Here is a 6,000-nt window from a genome sequence, read left to right as displayed (position 1 = left end):
CGGTCTCCTCAGGTGGCTTCCAAAAGCCGGGGTCGACTCCATAGCTGTGGAAGACACCTGTGTCTAGTCCGGGTCTCCTCCACCAAACTGGCTGTGCTAGCTCAGTCCATATGCCCTGATTAAGGGCCATCTCATGCATGTTACGGAGCACCAAGGTGGTGGAGATCCGCTCAGTCAAGTCACTCACCTGCATCCTGGGGTCATGCACTGTGGGATAGGGCGAGTACTGATGTGGGTAGAAGCTCGGCGCGGAGTAAGAGGGCTCAGTCTCAACCGGGTCCACCCTAGGCTGTCTAACTCTACTGCGCTCACGAGGTGGGGGAGGAGCCTGCTGTCCCTCAGATGCCGCTGAAGGCTCAGGTAAATCTAGGAGAATGGTGGGGTCGATCAAGTAATACTGAATTCCAGGTCTAAGTACAACACCCACGAGCTCCCACTCAGCTAAATGGTCAACTACGGGAAGGCGTGCAGGGTCAGGAAGCACCATCCACGAGGATCCCCTCACTCTTAAACCATAAGACCCATCATCTATCTTTCTCAGCCATTTGTTGTGACACCAATACTTGGCGTTCATGGTAGGTACGGTCTCAAATAGCTCGTCCCCCGAGGGAGGTGGAGCCTCAAAGTTAGTCAGGCGCTGGGCTAATCGGGTCATTATGGCTCCGCAAGAGATGTGACGGTTCGGGGATTGTGCCATGTGATACAAGCTAGCGCATACCACCCCCGGAGCACTATAGTAAAAAGGCTTCCTACGATGCAGGTTCAGGTAAGACATCAACAACATGACTTCATGGGAATTCAGCTTACTCACATCATCCCTCGCATACAAAAGGCAGGTGATCATCCTAAGAAACATGCGGAGGGATACATGCTGAACATCGTTAATCAGCATGGCACTAGCACTAGGAGTTGATCGGCCAGTAAGATAAGGTAGGTAAAGGGGTGCGCCACTATTCTTGGCAACGTCACTAAGGTATCCCTCCCCCTCAGCCTCTAGGCCCAGGTGGTCGACAAACTCATCAAGGGTCAACTCATGGTCCTCGTTCATGAGACGGAAAGAAACGGTCTTCTCTTTCACGTCATACACAAATGAGCTCAAGAATTCCAAAGTCAGGTGAGGGTAGGATTTCTTTCGCAAGTGGTATAGCCCCTCCATTCCCAAGAGCTCAAAGATATGGACTATGTCTTCCTTAACCCCCAAAGTCTCCAAAATCTCGGAGTTCACACACCGACTTGGTCTGAAGGGACGACTCATCAAAGCTATGAAGGCCTTACATTGCTTGAAGTCAGAGAAGATTATCGATGGATGTTCTTCCACCGGAGGAACAACATGTCCATGGCTCGATTGACCCGTCTCCAATTGGACATTGGCACGAGTCTGCTTATTGGCTGGGGCTCTTGTTTTCGGCATGCTGCAAAAAGATGGATTTTAACAATGATATTTTCAATAGAAATTTGCCATGGGACGGTCTGTTTTCGATTTGTATACTTTAAGACGAAATTTTAAGGTGAAATCTTCTCACAAAACATAAAGCATTCTAACCGAGAGAGGCATTTTTATCACCAAGAATCCTTGAGAGGGTATCTTAGACCAATCAAAAGAACCAAAAATTCAACTTAGGGCAAAACCCTAGCAAATTTTGTATCACGAAAGAAGCGATTTTAAATCATGAAATCGTGTTTGTGACGGCATAGACGATGTTTGTAAGCAACAAAACTCAAATATAAAAGGAAAGACACAAATTTCAGATTACACATGGTAGGGATTCAAAATTGGGCAAGTGCATACCATGAACTGAAAACAAATTGAAGAAATTGATTAAAACTTTACCTTGATTGAGGTTTTGAGCAAGCAAGGAGGAAAATCCACAAGCAATGACCAATAAATCACCCAAGAGCTTTGAGAGAGAAAAGATTTTGAAGTTTTTAGAAGTGAAGGAAATAAATGAGAGGCGGAAATAAGGAAGAAGATGAGATTATAGGGTTTTTAGAGTTAACTGGTTGAGTCACGATAAAACCGTGCTTGGTCGAGTATCCAGATTGCTCGGTCGAGTATCCAGAGATCAGTAGCGACTCTAAACTAACTTACTGGATACTCGGTCAAGTGCTACTATACTCGGCCGAGTGTGGCCTACTCAGTCGAGTATAAGCTATACTCGATCGAGTATCACTGAACAGTAGCGAAATTTCAAAATTATTAAACCTGCAAAACAAATAACGACGTTCGGAGTCTCGTATGATCAATTTCGTCACCGTTAGAACATAATTCTACCACATCAACATGCCTTACACACAACATAACTACTGCCAAGTCAGTTGACGAACCACATACGTTCCTTACCTCCATTACAGTAAACAATTAGGTCGCGATCAACACACACAACAAAGATTAGATACACAACCTATAGAGATACATCTATAACGCTGCAACTTCACGCCTCATGATGCATTCTTACACACATACCACGGAAGTCTCACACAACACTTGTCATGCACGAAACTTTATCATAATTAATCACAATTCTATAGACATTCACCATCATACTCAAATCATCTCATTCTCTAGCATGCACTCCACAAAATCACAAATTCAACCATTCACAAGCATTAGACTCACATTATTATACAAGTTACGGCTAACAAGTAGACACTACAACCACTCTTCAAGTTACTGCTCCTATTATCTACCTCTTTCCCGGTGGATGGCTTAAGCACGATGGGGCCATGATTTTTAAATGAGGGCGCCTACTCACCCAAAATCTAGCATCAGCTGGGGTCCCAACACACATACACCAGGTTCATTTTATTATACTCCCTACGTTCATTAGGTTCATTTGTTACAGGTTCCAAAATTGTCGGCTCTGATACCACTTTGTAACACCCCCGCACACCAGGATGCCTTACCAAGGACCATCCCAGTGTATGGAGGTGTTACCATCTCAGTCACCCGAGGTAGTAGATCAAGTAAACAATGAAAGAACACTTATATTATATTACTTTTAAGTCTTTACAACCAAACTACAAAACGTGATACAAAGTGATAGCTATGACTACTATAGAGCTCATGCGTCAGAACATCTACTCCAGTAGCGTGGTGACTTGAACCCCTCCAAGCCTATCAGCAAACAAACCAACTGTAACTGCTAAACCAAACTGCTCACAATCCCCGAATGGATCACCACAGTTTTGAAAACACAACACGGAGTCAGTTACCGAATAATTAAAGTAAGACAGGTACAACAAGGTAATCAACTGATCAACATCCACCTCCGTCTCCCAATCACACCCTACAATCACTGACTACACACCAAGGTGTGTAGTCCTGCCAGATTACCCATCGCAACAGGTAATCCTCGCTGCCAGTAGGGAACCGCAGCCAATTCCCACCTAAACTCCGCTCATCAATGAGCGATAACCCTGTCCATTAATGTGCACATCCCCTCCCGTGGCGGGTTCCACGGAGGTCGAAACCAGGGCGTGAAGCCACCCCCGCAAGTGACTCCAATCAGCCGAGGAAGCACCTCGCGAACCATCATCATCATCAATCGTCACCACCCAACACCAACTCCAACACTCCAACAACAACAGATAATCACAACAACAATTACCACAATCGCAATACAAACTTAAATCAATTAAACAGGAACTGAGTAGGGAAACACTACCTCATCGCCAACCATGAAAACGCATCCACAAACAGCCAAGCAAGGCTCCGAGACACATCCTACAACGGTAACCACACCCTATTATAAGACTACCCCAACAATCTACTTAAAGGATAACAAAACAGCGACTTACCTAGTGACGCGGACCGATGGTGGCAAAGATGACATCCTCGCACGCATCCTTCTTATGTAAACCCATCACCTTCCATGGTTAAGGTCTAGGCTATATGAGAGTGTAGGGAGGTATGGGTGATAGGTGAGAGAGAGATAAATAGGGTTAGAGTGAAATGGAACCGTCGAAAAAGAAATGAGACTTGCGAACTTGCATTTTATATTAACGCGTCAACAGCAGCTATACTCGGTCGAGTACTCTCATACTCGGCCGAGTAAGCTCTACTCGGTCGAGTATTCACACTACTCGACCGAGTAGTCCCTATTAGGTCGAGCAACCACTCTCGTAAGACACTTATCTTCACTTAACCTCTCACCTATCCCCTCCTAAGGTCTTCCATGGTCAAAGGGTCGGTCAAAAGGGTCCTTAAACATTGTGGGTATTACAATATCCTCGGATTCAAAATTTTTACCAAGACTCTTAAGGTTATTAACAATACTAGAAAAGCGAGAGGAAAGACTATTAATTGACTCGTCTTTCATCATATTGAACATCTTATATTGTTGCATGAGAAGGTCAATACGATGCTTTTTCACTTGAGACGTCCCCTCATAAGCAAGGCTTAAGGTGTCCCAAATTTCTTTGGCCGAGGTACATCCGGAAATCCGGTTTACTTCTTGCTCACCAATGTCATATTAAAGAATGGACATGGCTTTTGAGTTTTTCTCGACCTTTCTATAATCAGCCTCAACATACTTATCCTCACTTTTTGGGGCACTAGTACCATTAGCACTAGTAACCGTGATAGCATGGGGCCCTTTTTGGATTATCATCCAACACTCATAATCTGTACTCTTATCATAATGTTCCATGCGATTTTTCCACCATGAATACTTATCCCCAATCAAGATAGGATGCTTAGTATATTTCCCGTCCATGACTATAAGATCAACTCTTTGGTAATTAACCAATAACAAGAGCATCAAGGCTCTGATACCAATTGAAGAGTCAAGGACGAGAACACCTAAGAGGGGGAGGGGGTGAATTAGGTGTCAAATTAAAATTTTAAGCTTGAATTAAGCTTCTTTGAAATTTAGGACAATAGACTAAACTGATATGGACACTACTTTTAATGATAAAGGTGTTTATACTTAGAACTATTTGAGTTAGAAGTATATACACAAGAATTCAGCTTAGTATATGTCATAGTAAAGTCGACTGTTGCACAGATCAGAAAAGTATGAATAAAAGAGTATTTTTCTTCAACTTACCAATGAAGATATAAAGTGAATACTTTTTAAGTTGAATACTCTTAGCAATGAAAATCTTAAGTGAATCCTTTTTAAGTTGAATACTTAAGATACTTAATCGTTTTAAGTTCACAAGATTGAATCAATCAGCTGGTATAAGAAAGAGCATTGAACACTGTGACACAGACAGATTGAGAGATAAAGAAGATATAAATAAGGAGAACAAACGTAAAAGTAAATGAACAAACAAGACGATGTTTTAAAAAATTGGTTCAGCCTCTAATCTGAGGCCTACGTCCAACCATTATTTTATTGCTTGCTTAGAAATTTACTCAAACTTACTAAACCCCTTACAATGAAAATAACTCATCAACCTACTTCTGTTGCACTTGCTTGAAGCTACTCCGCTTTAAGATTTTCACTTGCTCAAAGCTACTCCGCTTCAAGACTTAAGTTCTATCTCACAGGTTTACAAAGTCTTTGAATCTCAATCGTTCACTTAATAAACATGGAGATCACAATTAAGACCTAAACACGAGAATCATGGAACAAGCTCAGATGCCACAGTGCAGCGAACTGATACATGGAGATTTACAACTCTTTTGAAAAACCATTGAAGACTTTTAAAATAAAAAAACAGTTTTGCAAATAAGTTGAAAAACAAGAGCTGAAATTTTGCAAAGTGTTTTAACAATTAATGCTCTGAAAAGTCTTGGGTAATAAATAATGCTAAGGCACACTATTTATAATGGATTTGTTCATCTAAGAGAAATGATGCTAAGGCACACTATTTATAATGGATTTGATCATCTAAGAAGTACAACTTTGGTTAATTAAATCCAATATAAAATAGGTAGCCTTTGAGTGATGGCAAGTGTTAGGTTTTAGGCTTGGAGCCTAAGTTTTCAATTAAAATTAGAAAACTCTTCCCAAAACACTCAACATATGACATTTTACAAAATTGGAAAAAAAC

Source organism: Silene latifolia, chromosome 9, assembly GCF_048544455.1.
Source record: "Silene latifolia isolate original U9 population chromosome 9, ASM4854445v1, whole genome shotgun sequence".
NCBI classification, from domain to species: Eukaryota; Viridiplantae; Streptophyta; class Magnoliopsida; order Caryophyllales; family Caryophyllaceae; genus Silene; species Silene latifolia.
The sequence above is the reverse complement of the archived record's forward strand: the minus strand, read 5'-3'. Positions refer to the sequence as shown.